The following is a 21265-nucleotide window of genomic DNA, read 5'->3' on the forward strand; positions in this document are numbered from 1 at the left end:
TAAGGGGCAGAGGAAGAGGAAAGAGAGAATCCCAAGCAGATTCTGCACTGAACATGGAGCCCAACATAGGGCTCAATCTCACAACCCTGAGATCATGACCTGAGCTGAAATCAAGGGTTGGACACAACCAACTGAACCATCCAGCACTCTAAAATTCTGTATATCTAACAAGTTTTCTGATGTTGTACCACTGCTGTAAATAATATGTCAAGATTTAGTGGTTATCTATAGGAAGTGGATCTAAGGACAATTTTTTAAAAAGATTTTATTTATTTATTTGACAGATAGATCACAAGTAGGCAGAGAGGCAGGCAAAGAGAGGAAGGGAAGCAGGCTCCCTGCTGAGCAGAGGTCCGGATGCGGTGCTCAATCCCAGGACCCTGGGATCATGACCTGAGCAGAAGGCAGAGGCTTTAACCCACTGAGCCACGCAGGCACCCCTAAGGACAATTATTTTTAATGTTGCATAATATAATTTCATATTTTTGAGTGTTGATAATAAAAGGATGTATTGTTTATAAGCAAAAACTACAGGGGTGCCTAGGTGGCTCAGTCAGTTAAGCATCTGCCTTCAGTTCAGGTCATGATCCCAGTGTCCTGGGATTGAGCCCTATGTTGGGCTCCCCTGCTCAGTGGGGAATCTGCTTCTCCCTCCCCTTGCTCTTGTGCTCTTTCTCCTTCTCTCTCTCTCTCTTCCCTTCTCAAATAAATAAATAAAATCTTTTTAGAAAGGAAAAGAAAAAATACATAAGTAGTATAAAGTAAAGGGGAAAAGTTGCTGTTTAAAATGTTTGTGTATCATCATGTTAACAATATGAAGGATAAAAATCATGATCATCTCAATAGATACAGAAAAAGCATTTGACAAAGTACAACATCCGTTCATGATTAAAACTCTTAGGGCGCCTGGGTGGCTCAGTGGGTTAAGCCGCTGCCTTCGGCTCAGGTCATGATCTCAGGGTCCTGGGATCGAGTCCCGCATCGGGCTCTCTGCTCAGCAGGGAGCCTGCTTCCCTCTCTCTCTCTCTCTGCCTGCCTCTCCATCTACTTGTGATTTCTCTCTGTCAAATAAATAAATAAAATCTTTAAAAAAAAAAAAAAAAAACTCTTAGCAAAGTGGGTTTAGAGGGAACACACCTCAATATAATAAAGGCCATATATGAAAAATTCACAGCTAACAACCTGTTCAATGGGAAAAAAATGAGAACTTTTATTCTAAGATCAGGAAGAAGACAAAGATGTCTATGCTTTCCATTTTTATTCAACATTGTACTAGAAATCCTAGCCACAGCAATTAGACAAAAAAAAAAAAAAAAAGGAAAGAAAGAAAGAGAAATAAAAGGCATCCAAATTAGTAAGGAAGAAGCTAAACTCGCTATTTGCAGAAGACATAATACTATACATAGAAACCCTAAAGACTCCATCAAAAAACTATTAAAAGTAATAAATGAATCCGGTATAGTTGCAGGATACAAAAATCAATACACAGAAATCAGTTGCCTTTCTATATACTAAGTAGGAAAAAGTAAAATCAAGAAAACAATCCCATTTACAATTATACCAAAAAGAAAAATACCTAGAATATGCTTAACAAAGGAGGTAAGTACTCTGAAAACTATACTACCATGTACTTTGAAAAAAAAGCTTGCTCTCTTTTTCCATCACACGAAGACCAAACAAGAAGTAGCTGTCTGCAAGCCAGGGTACTCTGACTTATGTACTTTATGTACTCTAAAAATGATAAAACAATGATGAAAGAAATTGAAGACAAAGCAAACAAATGGAAAGATAGTCCATCCTCATGGACAAGAAGAATTAGTATTTTTAAATGTCCATACTACCCAAAGCAATCTACAGATTTGACACTCTCCCTATAAAAAATGCCAACAGAATTTTTCACTTTACTAGGACAGAAAATACTAAATTTTGTATGAAACCACAAAAGATTCTGAATAGCCAAAGCAATCTGGAGAAAGAACAACAAAGATGCAGGTATCACAATTCCAGATTTCAAGATCTACTACAAAGCTGTAGTAATCAAAAGAGAATGGTACTGGTACAAAAACATATAGATAAAATGAAGCATAACAGAGAGCCTAGAAATAAACACATGATTACATGGTCAATTACTCTATGACAAAGGAGGCAAGAATATACAATAGGGAAAAGACAGTCTCCTCAATAACCAGTGCTGGGGAAACTGGATGGCTACATGCGAAAGAATGAAACAGGACCACTTTCTAACACCATACAAAAAAATAGATGGATTAAAGACCTAAATGTGATATCTGAAAACATAGAAGTCATAGAAGAGAACGTAGGCAGTAATTTCTTTGACAATAGCCATAGCAACATTTTTCTAGATATGTCTCCTAAGGCAAGAGGAAAAAAAAAAAAGCAAAAAATAAACAATTAGGACTACACCAAAATAAAAATTTTTGCACAGTGAAGGAAATCGTCAACAAAACGAAAAGCTAACCTACTGAGTGGGAGAAGGCATTTGGAAATGATATATCTGATAAGGGGTTAATATCCAAAATATATAAGGAACTTGCACAATTCAACATAAAAACAACAACAAATAATCCAATTAAAATAGGCAGAGGGGGGCCACCTGGATGGCTCAGTGGGTTAAGCTGCTGCCTTCGGCTCAGGTCATGATCTCAGGGTCCTAGGATCGAGTCCCACGTCGGGTTCTCTGCTCAGCAGGGAGCCTGCTTCTCTCTCTCTCTCTCTCTCTCTCTCTCTGCCTGCCTCTCCACCTACTTGTGATCTCTCTCTGTCAAATAAATAAATAAAAATCTTTAAAAAAAAATAAGCAGAGGACCTGAATAGATTTTTTTTTCCAAAGAAGACATACAGAAGGCCCACAGATGCACAAAAAGATGCTCAACATCACTTATCATCAGGGAAATACAAATCAAAACCACAATGAGATATTACCTTATACCTGTTAAAATGGCTAAAATCAAGGAGACAAGAAATAAAGAAGTAAATGTTGTAGAGGACATGGAGAAAAAGGAACCCTGGGCACTGTTGGTGGGAGGGTAAATTGGTGCAATCACTGTGGAGAAAACACTATGGAGGTGCCTCCAAAAATTAAAAACAGAAATACCAGGAGGGCCTGAGTGGCTCAATCAGTTAAGCAACCAACTCCATTTCAGCCCAGGTCATGATCTCAGGGTCCTGGGGTTGAGCCCCAAGGTGGGCCCCCCACTCACCAGGGAGTCTGCTTATTTCCCTCTCCCTCTGCCCCTTCCCCCGCTCTCTCTCTCCCCCTCTAAAATAAATAAATAAATCTTTTTAAAAAATAGAAATACTGTATGATTCAGTGATTCCACCAGGGAATATTTACCCAAAGAAAATGAAAACACTAATTTGAAAAGATACGCAACCCCTGTGTTTACTGCATCATTTTTATAATAGTCAAGATACAGGAGCAACTCAAGTGTCCATCCATAAGTGAACAGATAAAGAAGATGTGGAATATATATATAATGGAATATTACTCAGCCATAAAGAAGAATGAGATTTTGCCATTTGCAACAACATGAATGGAACTAGAGGGTATCATGCTAAGAGAAAAGTCAGAGAAAAACAAATATCATTATGATTTAACTCATATGTGGAACCTAAAAAAAATGAATAAACAAACAAAAAACAACAGACCCATAAATACAGAAAACAAACTGATTGCTGCCAGAGGGTAAGTGAGTAAAGGGAAGGATTAAAGGGGTGAAGGGGAGTAGGAGGTACAGGCTTCTAGTTACGGAATGAGTAAGTCATGGAAATGAAAAGTACAGCATAGAGAATATAGTCAATGGTATTTTAATAGCCTTGTGAGGTGAAAAAAAAAGAGTATAAAAAATAAAATAATAAATAAATAAGTATGGATCAGAAGAGTTAATCTTTTATGCTTCCTTCCAGGCAGAATGCAAAAACAGACAAAACTAATTCATGGTGATAGGAAACAGAATCTTGGCAATAATTTTTTGGATATGATACCTAAAGCACAAGCAACTAAATAAAAAATAAACACATGGGACTACATCAAACTAAAATACTTCTGCACAGCAAAGCAAGCCATCAACAAAATTGAAGGCAACCTATGGAATGAAAACAAAAATTTGCAAATCATACATTGATGAGGGGCTAATATCCAAAATATATAGAGGACTCGTATAAATCAACAGCAAAAAGTAATAATAATCCAATTAGAAGTGGACAAAGGGCATGAAGAGTCATTTTTGCTAAAGAGACAAATGGCCAACAGAAATATGAAAAGGTGCTCAACATCATTAATCATCAGGGAAGTGCAAATCAAAGTCATAACGAGACATCATTCATGCCTGTTAGAATGGCTATCAACAAAAGACAAGGGATAACAAATGTAGGCCAGGATATGGAGAAAAGGGAAGCTCTGTGTACTTCTGATGGGAATATAAATTGGTACAGCCACTGTGAAAAAAAGTGGGGAAGTTCTTCAAAAAATTAAAAATAGAACAACCATATGATCCAACAATCCCACTTCTGGGAATATATCCAAAGGAAACAAAAACACTATGTTGAAGAGAGACCATTCATAGCAGTATTATCCACAATATCCAAGACATGGAAACAACCTCAGTGTCCATCAACAGATGAATGGATTAAAAAGTTGTGGTATTTATATACAATAAAATACTATTCAGCCATAAAAAGGAAGGAAACCCTGCTATTTGTGATGACATGGAATGGCCCTTCAGGTCATTATTTTCCAAGTGAGAAAGGTCTGACAGAAAAGACAAATACCGTATGTTCTCACTTATATGTGGAATTCAAAACAACAGCAAACTCATAGAAAGAGAGACCAGATTTGTGGACCAGAGACAGGGGAAGGGAAAGCATGGGAGGGGTGGGAATAGAAGAAGGTGGCCAAAAGGTACAAATGTCCTTGTTAAGATAAACAAGTACCGGGATGTAATGTACAACATGATGGCCATTGCTAACATGGCTGTATGGTATATTGGAAGTTGTTAAGAGAGTAAATTTTAACACATCTCATTGCAAGGAAAAAAATTTTTCTTTTTTTATTTTTGTGTCTATATGACATGATGAATGCTAACTAAATGTATTATGTACTATGTAATAGTACATTATGGTAATTATTTCACTATATATAAGAGATTATATATAGTGTACATATATATATTTCAGTATATAGTACATATTTCATATGTATAGTATAAATTTCACTATATATAAGTAATTATGCTGTACACCTTAAACTTATACAGTGTTTGGAGCACCTGGGTGGCTCAGTGGGTTAAAGCCTCTGCTTTCGGCTCAGGTCATGATCCCGGGGTCCTGGGCTCGAGCCCCTCATCGGGCTCTCTGCTCAGCAGGGAACCTGCTTCTTCCTCTCTCTCTGCCTGCCTCTCTGCCTACTTGTGATCTCTCTCTGTCAAATAAATAAATAAAATCTTAAAAAAAAAAAAAACTTATACAGTGTTCTGTGGTAGTTATATCTCAGTAAAACTGGAACAAAGAAAAAAGACAAAAAAGAAATCAGGAGTTGCTTCTGGGAGTGAAGTTTGACTGGAAAGGGTGACTAGGGAACTTTTTAGAATGACAGAAATGTTTACCTTGACTGGGTTGGTAGTTACCCAAATGTATACATTTATCAAAACTAATCTAATTACATACTTAAGATCTTTACATTTCTCGGTATGAAATTTAACTCATTTAAAACTAACAACAGTAATCAGGAAAAATTGTATTATTTATATACATATAATACGAATATTACAAATACACATATACAATGATTATAATCATTACTATATAAAGTTGGTATATATATTAGAATATTTACCAGATAACAGCATAACAAGTAAAAACAAGCAATTCAGAAGGAAGGTACAAGTCTAATAAAATTTTATTTCCATTTTTGCTATTATAATATTGTCTGAGCAAGAGATTTTTTTTTAATGAACAAAAATTCAACTCCTATTCTGTTCATGATGCTGGTACTTTGTGCTAACTTTCCAGGAAATGGCAAACTTCTTGTACCAATAATTCCTGAGGACAAAAGCAATGGATTGGTGCAGTATCTATAAGTATGCTGTGCCACCAAGAGTTGCAGCTTCCCTGCAGAATTGAAGTACTCAATCCCTACCTGCCCCAGAGGTGTTGGCTGTTGAAGACTGCCAGCTCCAACTCCCCTGGAGCCTTGACCTCAGCCAAAGAGAGCTACTCACCTTCCATTATGTCCCTTCCCCAAGAACATGCACCAATGACTGTGAGGTAGGTGCCCCCAATCCCTTGTCTCACTCAACTCTAGAGGATGCTCCTGGCTTCAGAGCTTCCCATGGAAACAGTCCTGCTGCCCTCACTCCTCCCATAGATGCTGTTGCTGACAGTATCTTGCACATAAACTTGCACATAATCTCTGAAAAACTTAGAGGACAGCTGGTTCCCCCAACGGTACCATTTTGTAGGTTTGGATTTGCACTACATCCGCCTTACTAACAAGGCAAAATGAACCACACAGCCCAAGTATGACAACTTAAGAAGAAAGCACAGAATGGCAGAGGATGGAAAAAAGAAGGAGGAATGTACTCACTTCTTTGTCCTGTCTCCTGGAACATATGACATAGGAATGCCTCAAGAATCAGTGAACAAATAGGTACTCTACATCTCTATCTTTTATGGCATTTCTCATACTGTTCTCACAACAGAAGATCATTTACACTAAAGGTCTGAGAACGGCTCCATTCTGAAATTACACTAGCTCTGGCGTTTGAATATCTTCATGCCAAAATTTGTTGATCATTGTCAAGCTTAAGTCATTGCTACCTGCCAAAACAGATGAATGTCTGAAAACTGTCACCATTTCTGTTGCCATGAGTCCACTGCAATGTCATATCCACTGTCTACCAAAATACACCTTATTTGGACAGCCATCACCTTACCCAGCCACAGTCACTCACAGTCTGCTGGATCACACCATCTCTGACAACATCGTGTTGTCAGTCTTTACAGTTGTATGATTTTGGAGTGATCTTTTTTTTTTTTTTTTTTTGAGTGATCATTTTTTTCATTAAAATAAATTCTTTAGGCACCTGGGTGCCTCAGTTGGTTAAGCCTCTGCCTTTGGCACAGGTCATGATCTCAGGGTCCCGGGATTGAACCCCGCATCGGGCTCTCTGCTCAGCAGGGAGCCTGCTTCCCTCCCTCTCTCTCTGCCTGCCTCTCTGCCAAATAAATCTCTCTCTGTCAAATAAATAAATAAAATCTTCAAAAAAAAATTTTAAACTGTGGTAAGATACATGTAAGATTTACCATCTTAACAAGTTTTATATGTACAATTCACTGACAGTATATTCACATTGTTGTATAACCATCACTACATCTATCTCAGGAATATTTATGGCATCCCAAACTGAAACCCTGTACCCATTAAACTTCCCAGCCCCTGGTAACCTTTATTTTAATTTTTTTCTGATTTTGACTACTCTAGGTCTCTCATATAAGTGGAATCATACACATAAGTGGAATTTGATCTTTTGTGACTAGTGACATTTCACTTAGCATGTACTCAAGGTTCATCCATGTAGTAGCATGTGTCAGAATTTCACTCTTTTTTAAGCTTAAATAATATTCTATTGTATGTATATAGCACATTCTGTTTATTCATTCATCCACCAACGGACCGCGGGCTGCTTCCACCTTTTGTGGCAACTGTGAATAATGCTGCTATGAATATTGGTGCCTAAATATTTGTTCAAGTCCCTGCTTTCAATTCTTGTGTGTACATAATAATAAGTAAAATTGCCAGATTAAATGGTGATTCTGTTTTTACTTTCTTTTAAAGAAGCAAGCTCTATACCCAACATGGGGCTTAAACTCAATGACCCCAAGATCAAGAGTCCCATGCCTTACCAACTGAGCCAGCCAGGCACTCCTGTCTTTTTTGAGGAACTGCCATACTGTTTTCTACAGTGGTTGTACCATTTTACATTCCTACTAACAGTGTATGAGGGTTCCAATTTTTCCACATTCTCACCAACATTTGTTATTTCCTTTTCGGACTGCAGCCATCCCAGTGGGTGTGATGTAGTACCTCACCATGGTTTTGATTTGCATGTCTCTAGTGAGCTGTGATGGTGAGCATCTTCTCAGGTGCTCACTGGCTCTTTGTTTCTCTTCCTTAGAAATATCTACTCAAGTCCTTTGCCCATTTTCTACTTGGATTGCTGGTTTTTTGTTGTTGTTGAGTTGCAGGAGTTCTTTATGTCTTAGATATTACTCTTTATCAGAAATATGATTTGCAAATATGTTCTCCCTTTCTGTTCATTGCCTCGTCACTGTTAACTGTATTCTTTGAGCACAGAAGTTTTTAATTTTGATGTAGTCTAGTTTATCTGTTTTTTTTTCTTTTGTTGCCTATACTTATAGCCAAGAAATTATTGCCAAATCCAATGTCATTAAGTTTTTTCCCTGTGTATTCTTCTAAGAGTTTTATGGTTTTAGCTCTTATATTTAGATCTTTGATCCACTTTGAAGTACTTTTTGTGTAGGGGGAAGGTAAGATTTCAACTTCATTTTTTTGCATGTCAATGTCCAATTTTTCCAAACTGTTAAAAGGACTGTCCTTTCCCCCAGTGCATGGTATTGATAACCTGACTGAGACTAATTTGACCATATATGTGAAGATTTATTTCTGGGCTCTTTATTCCATTGGTCTATATGTCTACTTTAAGCATAGTGGTTACTTTTAGTATCCTTTTTAACAACTCTGAACAATTACAATGTTTGGCATTGCGGATTAAAGGTCTTTCACTATAATCGGCTTCCATACATGTTCTACCAAAAAGCTGTACTTCCTTAAGAGCCAAGACCACATCTAGTTATCCTTGTAACCTCAGTGTCTGACATTGTTTCTGACACATAGTAGGTGTTCCAAAAATATGTGAACCACATGTGGCAAGATGCTGGTAAGCAATTTTTGCTCACCGCATGGCCACCTTGTCAATGCATTCTTAAAAGAGATTAAACACCACAATGTATCAATACGAAATGTCTACTTTAGGGGTGCCTAGGTGGCTCAGTGGGTTAAGCCTCTGCCTTCTGCTCAGGTCATGGTCTCAGGGTCCTGTGATCGGTCCCCTCATCAGGCTCTCTGCTCATTGGGGAGCCTGGTTCCCTCTCTCTCTCTCTGCCTGCCTCTCTGCCTCCTTGGGACCTCTCTCTCTGTCAAATAAATAAATAAAATCTTAAAAAAAAAAAAAGAAAAGAAATGTCTACTTTACTGAAGAATTCTTGGAGAGGCAGGAAGGAAAGTTTATATTGCACACAATATGGCAAGATTTCATAAAAATTCCTTTAAATATTTCTCTTCTTTTCTTTCCCTCAAAGTCTTCTCTCCTGCCACTACCTCATTTTCCTTCCTCCTCTTCTTCCTTTAACTCAACCTTTAAAAAAATATGCTCTACTGTTCCAAAGCTGTTCAATTCTCAGCCTTACAGTGCCAGCCTACTCAGACAAATAAGAGCCTGGCAGTTGGTTAATGAAACAGAACCATCTACCTTCTTCAAGCTTAATGCTTAGGAGCTCATCTTCACCCCCCCATCAAACAGCTGATCAAAATGTTCACCCCATCTACATGGGTTTCCTGGAAAGGGTGGGGGTTGGGGAGGTACCAAGAGAGGTAGGAATCTACTGCTAAGAAAATAAAGACTTTTCTCCACTGAGTTACAAAGATACATTGAATAAATGAATCAAGATTATCACCATCAGGGGCGCCTGGGTGACTCAGTGGGTTAAGCCGCTGTCTTTGGCTCAGGTCATGATCTCAGGGTCCTGGGATCGAGTCCCACATCGGGCTCTCTGCTCAGCAGGGAGCCTGCTTCCCTTTCTCTCTCTCTCTCTCTGCCAGTCTCTCTACCTACCTGTGATCTCTCTCTGTCAAATAAATAAATAAAATCTTTAAAAAAAAAAAAAAAAAGATTATCACCATCAAGCGTTAGTCAATGTCAAGACATCTGCCAGAAGCCACAGTTTCTTCTAATCCTAACTCCTTCTCTTTCTAGGCCCTGGTCAATCCCTCCTTAGTGGACTCCTAGCCTAACAGAGACCACAGCAAACCTCTGGGTCTGAGATACAGAGCCCTCTGGGTCACTAAGATATCACTGGTCTTGTTTTCTCTGGTCCCGTGGGTCTCTAATGCCTGAGCCCATGTGTCTTGCTGGGCCCTCCTTCATTGGCATTCAGGCTCTATCTATGTTATACCCTCTGGTCCGTAGAAGTGCTTTGACCATCATTACCTCCCAGGTACTGCTTCCAGCCCCACCCTCATCTGTGCTGTCTGGACGTGGCCCTCTTCTACTCTAGTTTCACTGCTTCACTTCCACCCTGAACACTGGATGCGGAGCTTCCCAGAAAAATAGGAGTGGGAAGAAAAGAGTCTCCTGTTACTTAAACACTTACTGTCTCAAGCGCTATGACTAAGGGTTCTTAACCAACATGACTGCGTTGAATACTACTCTGCCACTCACAAGACATGTGACCTTGGGCAAGTCACTTGACCTCTCTGTGCCTAGGTTTTCTCATATCGAACGTAGAGATAATCATAGTAAATAATACAGAAAATACTCAACTCATGTTCACTGTTGATACTCTTACGATTACTTCTCACGTGCACTGACTTCATTTAATCCTCACAAAAATCTTGCAAGGTAAGTATTATTCTCCTTGCCTCGACAAGTTTTTCAGAAAAGAAAACTAGAGTTCAGATAAAGGAATTCACCCATGGTTACAGTGCTAGTAAGTAGTGGCAACTAGACCTCAACTTGGTCTGTTTGACACCCAGACCCCTTGTCCTTTCATCATCACAGGTCTCCTCCAAAGGCAACTACTCACAAGATATGGAATGGTTACGTTTCCTTGGGGAAAAGAAAGCAGCAAGAGGCCACCAGCTGGGGTAATTACTTTTTGGAGCATATTCAGGAAGTAATGAAGGGAAATGGAATGAGTATTAAACCACACTTAAAATAAGCAGCCTCACCTTGCCACTCACTGGCTAAGTACACAGGCAACCAATCCTCAAATCCCTACTCCGAAAAATGGGAATGATAATACAATGTTTTTATAACAATAATAGTAACAGCCCTGTGTGGGGAGCACACAGTGAGAGCGCAGTAAATTAGATGCACCGTACGCCATGTGCAAGTACTCTACGTATTATGAAATGTGTCACAAATGAAAGCTTACTAAATCAGTAAGATTATTAATTTTACTAAATGTAAAATTACCAAATAGTGCAAGAGATAGAGTCTTTGACTCCAAATGAAATAGGGTGAAATCACAGTAGCTTGGGTGGGTTATTTCATTTCTCTGAGCCTCAGTGTCCTCAAGAATGGGAATGTATCAGATTCTCAGTTGTGAGTGACAGAATACTCAACTCCACAGACATCTGCATGAAAAAGGAATTGATTCCGCTTCAAGTATTTGAGCTAGAGTTTAGGCATGCAAACAATGTTGCCAAGTCACAGGCTCTCTCTTGAACTTTTCACTCTATCTTCAAAAGCATTGTAATGTTTTCCTTCAATAGTAGCCATCCCCCACCAACACATAAGGATTAGATGCAGCCCCCTAAACAATCACAAAGCAGAAAACTTCTTTATTGCCGAAGTTCCAAAATTAATTTTCACTGACCTGGCTCGGATCATGTGTTCATTCCTAAACCAGTCGTTGAGGCTGGGAAATAGTAATATTCCGGTTGGTCAGGCCCTGGAATAAGATGGATGGGAAAGCCCCATCAGAAACCTATGAGCTGAGAATGGGGTGGGGAGGCTGATTCTCCAAAAAACAAAATGCTATGACCTGAAAAGCAGGCAGCAGATAATAGGCCTGCAGCAACAGATGTCCATGACAGAGGATGCGATGGCCTCGTGGTAGAACTGTCTCCACGTTTAAATGAGCCCTGCAAATAAATAGGTGATTGTGGTGATTATAGAGGAGGGCAGGGCTCTGCAAAGTAAATTCTGAGCTCCTAACAGTTGGAGGAGAAGCAAAAGGAGCACCATGACTGAGGCAAATGCAGAAGGTCCTAGGATGGGCAGTAAGGCATTGGATCCCACACACTGGACTGGTGCTTGGGCAAAAGTCAAGGTCAGCCCACAAGAGGCAGGTTTAGGGCTCAGAATGGGCAGGTAACAAGATATGGCTGGGACTGCAGCCAAGAGGCCAATGCTAGTGAAGCTGTGGCTCTGGCTTTTGGTTGAGTGGACAGCTTGTCCCCCTAAAAAGGGCCAGGCCCAGCAGGCAAAGAAAACCATAGCAACCACAAGTTAAGGAAGACGGATGAAAAGCTTGTAACACAGCTTCCAGCCATGTGGCATAGCTTTGGGCTCCTAGGAGACAGCCACATAAAGACCAGCCTGGCTCATGGCGACCAGGCAAAGGGGACTATTTCTGGGCTCTACTGTGGGCTGACACAGAGCCTGCAAACCAGACAGGCAAACAGGCAGTGCAAACAGAAATCATGGCTGTGAAAGCAGAGTCTTCTTGTGTTGCACTGCTATTTGCTCACGAGCGCGCAGGGGCCAAGCTTGCTCTCTGCCCGCCCTAGTTCATGCCCACCCCTCCTTCCATCCCCATGCAAACTTCCTACCCAGCCGCAGAACTGGGTGGCAAGTGACCGTTTAGATGGCGGCAGCTGTGAAACCCACTAAGGAGCTCTGTGTTGCTCTGTCATAAATAACCAGCTGTCTCATACAATTTCCTGAGCTGTACAATCAGCAATGACAATCTGCCTTTCCATCCATCAGCGGGCAATGACTGTAGGTCCTCAGCTGGATGCTGATAACTCCATTTTTCAAGGCCGTGGCCGGACCCACTTTTCACCACTGAAGAGTTAACCATTACTCTGCAGTGCTGGGTATGACAGCACCCACCCAGAACAGACATTTAATAGGATATAAAATCTTTCTCTCCAGTCCGATTTTCCAAAAAGAAAAAGAGAAAAAAAAAAATCAGCAAACTCTTTTTGCCTGATAAATACTTGAAATTTTAGGTGCACAGAACCCAAACAGTAACTATGGCAACACAAGCCACTCCAGTAAGACTAACACAGATTATTTCCAGCACAATAGCCTGGCTTGTGCTCAGAAAGCAGAGGTAATGTTGGCTGAAAGCAATTCCTGATTGGGGTGGGGTGGTGGGTGGCCTGGGGAATGAGGAGGGGATAAAATCCTCTGGCAATAGAAGCTTCATGCTCAGGTTTCTGGTTTCAAGCCTCTAGGATTCAGTGGCAAGATGAATTAACTACTGGATTAATATCTTGCCTCTCCACACTAATGAGCTGGCGGCCTCTTCGTCCTCTGCTTGGGCTTCTTCACTTCCAACCACAAAGCCACTCAAACCCCACGACTGACAGAGATAGCACTAAGAAAATGGGCTGTGAAAATAATAGAATCAGACAAACAGTTTGACCGGATGTTACGCATCACCCAGAAACCAGAATGGGACACTCTTAAAAACAAGAGAATGTGACCCATGGTTGGTAAAGCTCTGTCCAACCTCATTTATTTTATAGATGGGAAAACTGAGACCCAGGAAACTTGGGAGAATTGGTCATATTCAGTCAGAATCAGGAGGTCACGTGGACTCCTGGTTAAGGCCACTGGCATGTAGGGCCAGACTGAATGGGGTTTGCATACTAGCTATTAGACTCTGGGTGAGTCAGTTAACCTCAATGAACCTGAGTTTACTTACTTGAGAATAATAATTATGATAATAATAATAAAAGAGCCTACCTTTTAAGGTTGTTATAAGAATAAATGAAAGAGGGGTGCCTGGGTGGTTCAGTGGGTTAAAGCCTCTGCCTTCAACTCAGGTCATGATCCCAGGGTTCTGAGATGGAACTCCTCGGGCTCTCTGCTCAGCAGGAAGCCTGCTTCCCTTTCTCTCTCTCTGCCTGCCTCTCTGCCTACTTGTGATCTCTGTCTGTCAAATAAGTTTAAAAAAAAAAAAAAAAAGAATAAATGAAGTTATCCATATACTTAAGATAAAAAAGGTACCCCCAAAATAATTGATACTGTTATTAATGCATAAACCAAAACTAAACCAATTATTCTCCAGAAGACTTGTGCACAATGCAAGAAGAAATCCACTTCACATCAATCCATATCCCATTTTTTCCATACCCCACCTTTTGTGCCACAAACTGACCATTTAACCAGTTAACATTTAACAATCTTCTTTTTTTTTTTTAAGATTTTATTTATTTACTTGAGAGAGGGAGCATGAGAGGGGAGAAGGTCAGAGGGAGAAGCAGACTCCCTGCTGAGCAGGGAGCCCGATGTGGGACTCGATCCTGGGACTCCAGGATCATGACTTGAGCCGAAGGCAGTCGCTTAACCAACTGAGCCACCCAGGCCCCCCATCACAATCTTCTTTTTTTTTAAGATTTTATTGATTTATCTATTAGAGAGAGAGAGAGTAGGGCAAGGAGCAGAGGGAGAGGGACAAGCAGACACCATGCTGAGCATGGAACCTGATGGGGGGCTCAATTCCAGGACCCTGAGATCATGACCTGAGCCAAAATCAAGAGTCGGCCATTTAACCAAATGAGCCACCCAGGCGCCCCAGATTTAACAATCTTCTCTTAAGGCAGTGTTTCTCAAACATTTTGGTCTCAGGATCCTTTTCCACACTTATTTCCACACAAAACTTATGGAGGATTCCCAAAGAGCTTGCATTTATATGGATTTTTTTTTTAATTTTTTAAAAGATTATATTTATTTAACAGAGAGAGAAAGCAAGCAGGGGGAGTGGCAGGCAGAGCGAGAGGTAGAAGCAGGTTCTCCACTGAGTAAGGAGCTGGAGGCCTGACCCTGGGATCAGGACCTGAGTCAAAGGCAGATGTTTACCTGACTGAGCCACCCAGGCACCCCTATATGTGTTTTTTAAACTATTTATTAGTTTATTTTAAAATAACAATAAACTCATTAAATGTTAACATTAATTACATATTTTTATGAAATACAACTTTTTTCCAAAACAAAAAAACACTTAATGAAAAGTATGACAGAGAACAGCTATATCTGCTCATATCTGCTTCTGCATTCAATCCTTTGTGATATACTATTTGAACTGAAGCATATGAGGAAAATACAGTCTCATATGGATATATAGTTGGAAAAGGAAAGGATATTTAAACAGCAGTTCAGATAATTGTGAATTTTCTTCTTTGATACTACCTCATAACTCAGCAAGCGGTAGTTTCTTAAAGATTAGCTGCAGGTAGAATCTGAAACCACATCAATGAAATTTTCATACTTTATAACATAATCTATTGGCTTATCAAATACTTTGAATGGATTTTTTTTTAACTTACGCATGATTTTTTAACATCATGCATTGGTCATTTGGAAAACATAGGCTGACTTGCACAGATCTTCCAAATGTCACGTTTCACTATAGAAGATCAAATTCATTAACATCACTACTGATCTCATGAGATGAGTCTTTATTGGGAAACTGTCAACTTCAAAGTAACAGATATTCTAATTCTTACTTGAAAGCTTAAATTTGATCTTTGGTAACAAATACTATCAGTGTTTTCCTTTACAGGCTCATTTCAGTTATTTTTGAGAAATTTTCTACCACATACCCTAGCTGGAGTAACGATAGTTTTCATTAAGATAATTTAAAAAAAAAAAAAAAAGGTAAAAACCATAACTCTCATACAGATATAAATGCATACACATTAAAGGTTTTATTTAACTCACAATGAGAGAACCAAGCAGATGTTTAAAGAGTTCAAAGAAGTCCAAGAAGCACAAATTTATAAAGAATAAAAGAATGTTCCATGTGCAAACAGCACAAAACTGGCTTTTTCAAAGAGGGGAAAGGGTGTCCCTTGCCAGGTGGGATTCATTTGCATCTCCACAGACAAGAATTCTTTTGCATTGCTATCAGTTATCTACAACGTAGAGAGTTGTAAAATAACTCCATAGAATCACACCCCTGGCTAAGCACGTGCTACATACAGGCCACGCAGTTTTCCTCTGAAGCACAGATCTTCCCCACAGTCTTCTGTCGCCCATTCTTTCAAGTAAAAATGAAGGTTTTTTGGAAAAAAGCAGCTAGTTCAGCTCACAGCTCAGCACAATTGCACTTCCTGAGACAATCACCCTACACTGGTATGCAACGTAAGTAACCCTTGAAGTCTGGTGCCACTGCCTTATTTCTGCTAAGTTGCCAGTTGAGCTGCCATTGCTTTTACACCATTAGTGCAAATGCCAACACAATGAAATGACAGATAATGGTCTTAGTATTCATCTGATACTTTTAGATTAATAAATAATTTTGACCTTGAGGGCCCCCTGACCAGGTCTTGGGAATCCTAGGGGGATACTTTTAGAACCACCACCCTAGGGTATATAGTTGAGGGAGGAAATGATCTAAAAAAAAGAATGAACAGGAGCACCTGACTGGCTCAGTTCGCAGAGCATGGGCCTCTTGATCTTGAGGTCATGAGTTCAGGCTCCCCACTGGGCACAGAGCTTACTAGAGAGGCAAGAAAAAAAAAAAAAAAGGGAAGAAGAAGATGAAAAGAGCCAAACATCTGCAAACTGAATAATCAGTTTGCCGAGAGAGGGAAAAGTTATCAATGAAAATCTAAGAACAGGGGCGCCTGGGTGGCTCAGTGGGTTAAGCCGCTGCCTTCGGCTCAGGTCATGATCTCAGGGCCCTGGGATCAAGTCCCGCATCGGGCTCTCTGCTCAGCAGGGAGCCTGCTTCCTCCTTCTCTCTGCCTGCTTCTCTGCCTACTTGTGATCTCTCTCTGTCAAATAAATAAATAAAATCTTTAAAAAAAAGAAAATATATTGGGCGTATTTAAAAAAAAAAATCTAAGAACAGTGCCATGGTGTTGGGGATGAAAAGAATATAAACACAAGGGCGCCTGGGTGGCTCAGTGGGTTAAGCCGCTGCCTTCGGCTCAGATCATGATCTCAGGGTCCTGGGATCGAGTCCCACATCGGGTTCTCTGCTCTGCGGGGAGCCTGCTTCCTCCTCTCTCTCTCTCTGCCTGCCTCTCTGCCTACTTGTGATCTCTCTGTGTCAAATGAATAAATAAAATCTTTAAAAAAAAAAAAAAAGAATATAAACACAATAATAAAACCTACTGAAAGTTACTATGCTTTGTTATTACTAGATACTGGCATTTCCAAATAATGTCAGTGATAAAAATACTCCTACCCGCATGGCAGTCCATTCCCACTGCTCCACCTGTATATCACAGCCCGGAAGTACAGAGCCAAGTCACAGGAATCCGCTGGCGTGAAAAGCAGAGACTGTACAGGGAGGAGGTAGCGACCATTCCACTCCTCTTCTTTTAGTGACTACCTTAGAAATGTCAGCATGGATGCTTGTCAAAATCCAAAACAGATCAGTATCTTAATCCTCCGCTCCTCCCCAAAACAGGGATTGTAATCCAACGTTGGTCATCTCCGCTCTCCAATTTAGAATCACTGTTATCACACATTTTGGTTTTTTTTAACAAGACATTGTTGTTATCTTATTAAATCGTTTTTTTTTTTTAATTTGTACATGTATTTAGCACTTCCTTTGCTCTTCATTTGTTACTGCATCTCAGACCTTCCCTCTGCCTAAAGTATATTCTTTACAGTTTCCTTTAGTGAGAGTCTGTGGTGATGGATTCTCTCAGATTTTATCTGCAAATATCTTTATTTCCTCCTCCTTTAAAAAATATTTTTGCCACAATCCTAGTTTCACAGTTACTTTCTCAGCACACTTATTTCGGTGGTTTCTATTATTGCTGCTGCGAGGACAACTGTCAGGATAATTGCCATTCTTTTTTTTTTTTTTTTTTTTTTTTTTTTTTTTTTTATTTGACAGAGAGAGATCACAAGTAGACGGAGAGGCAGGCAGAGAGAGAGAGAGAGAGGGAAGCAGGCTCCCTGCTGAGCAGAGAGCCTGATGTGGGACTCGATTCCAGGACCCCGAGATCATGACCTGAGCCAAAGGCAGCGGCTTAACCCACTGAGCCACCCAGGCGCCCCGATAATTGCCATTCTTTAATCTATCTTGCCTTTGAGATTGCTCCAAGATCTTCTCTTCTTTGGTGTTCTGCAGTTTTGTTTTACGATGTGTGCAGGTATGGATTTCTTACCTTTTTTTTTCACTTAATGTTTTTTATTGGAGTATAATTAAATTAACATATGGTGTTATACTAGTTTCAGGTGTACGATATAATGATTCAGCAATTCTGTACATTACTCAGTGCTCAAGACAAGTGTACTCTGGATTTCTTTTTATCTCACTTGAGATTCACTGTGCTACCTGAATATGTGGACAGGTATCTTTCGCTAATACTGAAGACCTCAGCTACTATCTGTTTAAATACTATCTCTGTTTCATTCTTTCTCTTTTCTTATGGAACATTCTTTGTGTGTTAAATTGCTTCATTCTTTTTTTTTAAGTGTTTATTTATTTATTTGACAGACGAAGATCACAAGTAGGCGGAGAGGCAGGGGTGGGGGGGAAGGGGAGGAGAGAAGCTGGCTCCCCGCTGAGCAGAGAGCCCGGTGGGGGGCTCGATCCCAGGACTGTGGGATCATGACCTGAGCCGAAGGCAGAGGCTTTAACCCACCAGCCACCTGGGCGCCCGAAATTGCTTCATTCTATCTTCCAGATCTCTTAATGCCTCTTTCCTATTTTCCATCCCTTTGTCTCTTCTTTGTGTTGTGTTTTGAATATATTTTTCAGAGCTCTCTACTTGGTTACTGATTCTTTCCTTGGTGTATCAAATCCATAAGTGTCGAATCCATAATTTTTCATTTCTAAAAATGTTTTTCAAATATACTCTGTCAGTTTATAGTCTGATTCTTTATTCATAATTTTATTTCCATAAACATATTAAAATACTTCTTTTATATTCTGTCTGATAATTCCACTCTGCATTCTTCATGGGTCTGATTCTGTTGTCTGTTGTTTCTGCTGGCTTAGTACTCACATTTTCTTGGGCTTCCTCAATGTATTTTATCATTTTTGGGTAGGAGCTAAAATTTCTTAGAAATTTATCATGAAGAATTCTTTGAGGCATAGGATGCGAGCTACTCTGAGGGGGTATGCATTTTGTTCTGCTAGGCACTTCAAGGGAACTAGCCCTTCAATGTAGCTAGCATCACTTTGGCAACATGAATTCATGTCATAGATCCTCAAAAGGGTTGACTTATGGTTACAAATTCTCAGGAAAGATTTTTTTTTTAACCTTCCACCCAGCCACATTGTTTAAGACAAGCAATTGTTTTTCCCTCTGTGACAGGTTTAGTTCTAAACTACCCTTGCACTAAATCACCTTTACACTGAGCCATGGCTACCTGAGGTCCTGACTTAATGGGAGGGGTCCTATTAGACTGTCACTTTGGGCACATTCTAGGATTCATCTCCTTTCTTCCATGGAAAATGAGAGCTTGAAAATCATCTCATTCAGCAAGTATCTATGAGGCAAAAGCCAACTTTGGGGCTCTGCTTACCCTTCTTAGTTTTTGGCCTTTGAGGATTCCTTAATAACCGCTGGCTCACAAACACATTTTTTCAAAATGGCTTTTGTATGTTATCCAGCACATTTAGTTGTTTCCAACAGGAGGATCAGTCAAAGTAGTTACTCCCCCAGACTGTAAGAAATGGAAGTTCACATAAAAGCATGATGTATGGTTTAATGTTGCTTGTTTATGTGGAAAAGGAGTGAGGAAAGGCAACAAGGTTGCAGCTGGGGATATAGCTGAAAAACTCAGCAGGGACTAGCCTTGAATGTCAACCTACGTTTGAACTTTATCCAGCAGGTAATGGAGGTGCTTCTGAACTTGACCACAAGATTAATAAGGTTCTTCATATACTAACATTTTAGGATTTGACTGTTGTTTACCTTAAAGTAGTTTAGTTTCTCACAGTGTGGCCAAGTTCCACCTGCATCGGAACCATCTGATTCATATATCAAAACTTGCGGACTTCCAGGTCCCATCACAAATCTACTGAATCAGTATCCTCAGGGAGGGAAGATCGGGGATCACTGGGAAATCACTTTTTAATGACGTAGAATGGCATAAATATTCACAGGAGCACCTGGCTGGCTCTGTTGGTAGGGTGACTCTTGATCTTGGGGTTGTAAATTCAAGCCCCACATAAGGTATAAAGATTAGTTAAAAATAAAATCTTAAGAAAAATAGAAAAAAATCACTTACATGTGTCCTTTGCTGTGAGTATTATTTCATTTAATCTTTGTTTAGGGGCTGGGTGGCTCAGTAATTAGGTATCTGCCTTTGGCTTGGGTCATGACCCCAGGGTGCTGGGACTGAGCCCTGCATGAGGCTCTCTGCTAGGCAGAAAGCCTGCTTTTCCTCTCCCACTCCTCCTGCTTGTGTTTCTGCTCTCACTGTCTCTGTCAAATATATAAATAAAATCTTTAGGAAAAAAAATAAAGAAAATAAACCTTTGTTTAAGTGTTATAAAGTGTGCATGTTGGTATGTGTGAGTGTGTGCTTATACACATGCTGGGCCAAGCTATAAAATGTGTTTTTATGTGTTGAAGTCAAAAAACTTAGAGAAGCAATGTCTTAGAGGATGCCCTTTATATTGTTTTTGATCAGATTTTACCTGTAATTAAAATCTTGTGTGGAAAAGGAATGCAGTATAATTTCCCCCTGAATAAACCTGCCCATAGCAGGCTGGAACACATCTATATTTGTACATAAATCAATTAATTTTGGCATTTCCTGACTCAAAATGAAGTGATGAAAAAGCATCTCCATGAACCTGGTATGGGTGGAAACATGCTGTTAATTGTCACCTATTCAAGAACTGTTTTCTCATTTTCCTCAAGAGATTACAAAGCCTATGTTCTGGCTCTCAATACATCTCAGTAACCTTGTACTTTAGAAGATAAAGTATCACAAAATCCTGGCAAAACTAATTCCAAAGTACTGAGGTGATCCCTTCACTGTGCAGGATTTTGTATGACTTCCACAAATGGTGATGGGTTTTTTCTTGTACTTGCTTCAGTGGTATCAGTGTGTGCACATGCACGTGTGTGTGTGTTTGTGTGTGTGTTTATTTGTGGCCTATTCTCCAAAAACACTGATGAGCAAGGACAAATACAAACCCATCCATCCAAGCATCAAGAGAAAATACACACACACACACACACACACACACACACAAACACATATTGTTGTCCTGAATATATTTCACA

The 21265-nt window shown here is 39.9% G+C and overlaps 1 long non-coding RNA gene across 1 annotated transcript in view; it reads right to left on the bottom strand.

The window, feature by feature from the left end:
• Positions 1-2740: 2740 nt before the first annotated feature.
• The window catches only part of LOC116580182, a 75609-nt gene continuing 57084 nt past the window's right edge, over positions 2741-21265 (bottom strand). Inside the window, exons 5-7 of the long non-coding RNA XR_004281540.1 lie at positions 11866-11965; positions 11698-11772; positions 2741-2779 (exon numbers count right to left, since the gene is read on the bottom strand). This is a non-coding gene — a long non-coding RNA (uncharacterized LOC116580182). The remainder of the gene's footprint in view (positions 2780-11697; positions 11773-11865; positions 11966-21265) is intronic.

Source organism: Mustela erminea, chromosome 1, assembly GCF_009829155.1.
Source record: "Mustela erminea isolate mMusErm1 chromosome 1, mMusErm1.Pri, whole genome shotgun sequence".
Lineage (NCBI taxonomy): Eukaryota > Metazoa > Chordata > Mammalia > Carnivora > Mustelidae > Mustela > Mustela erminea.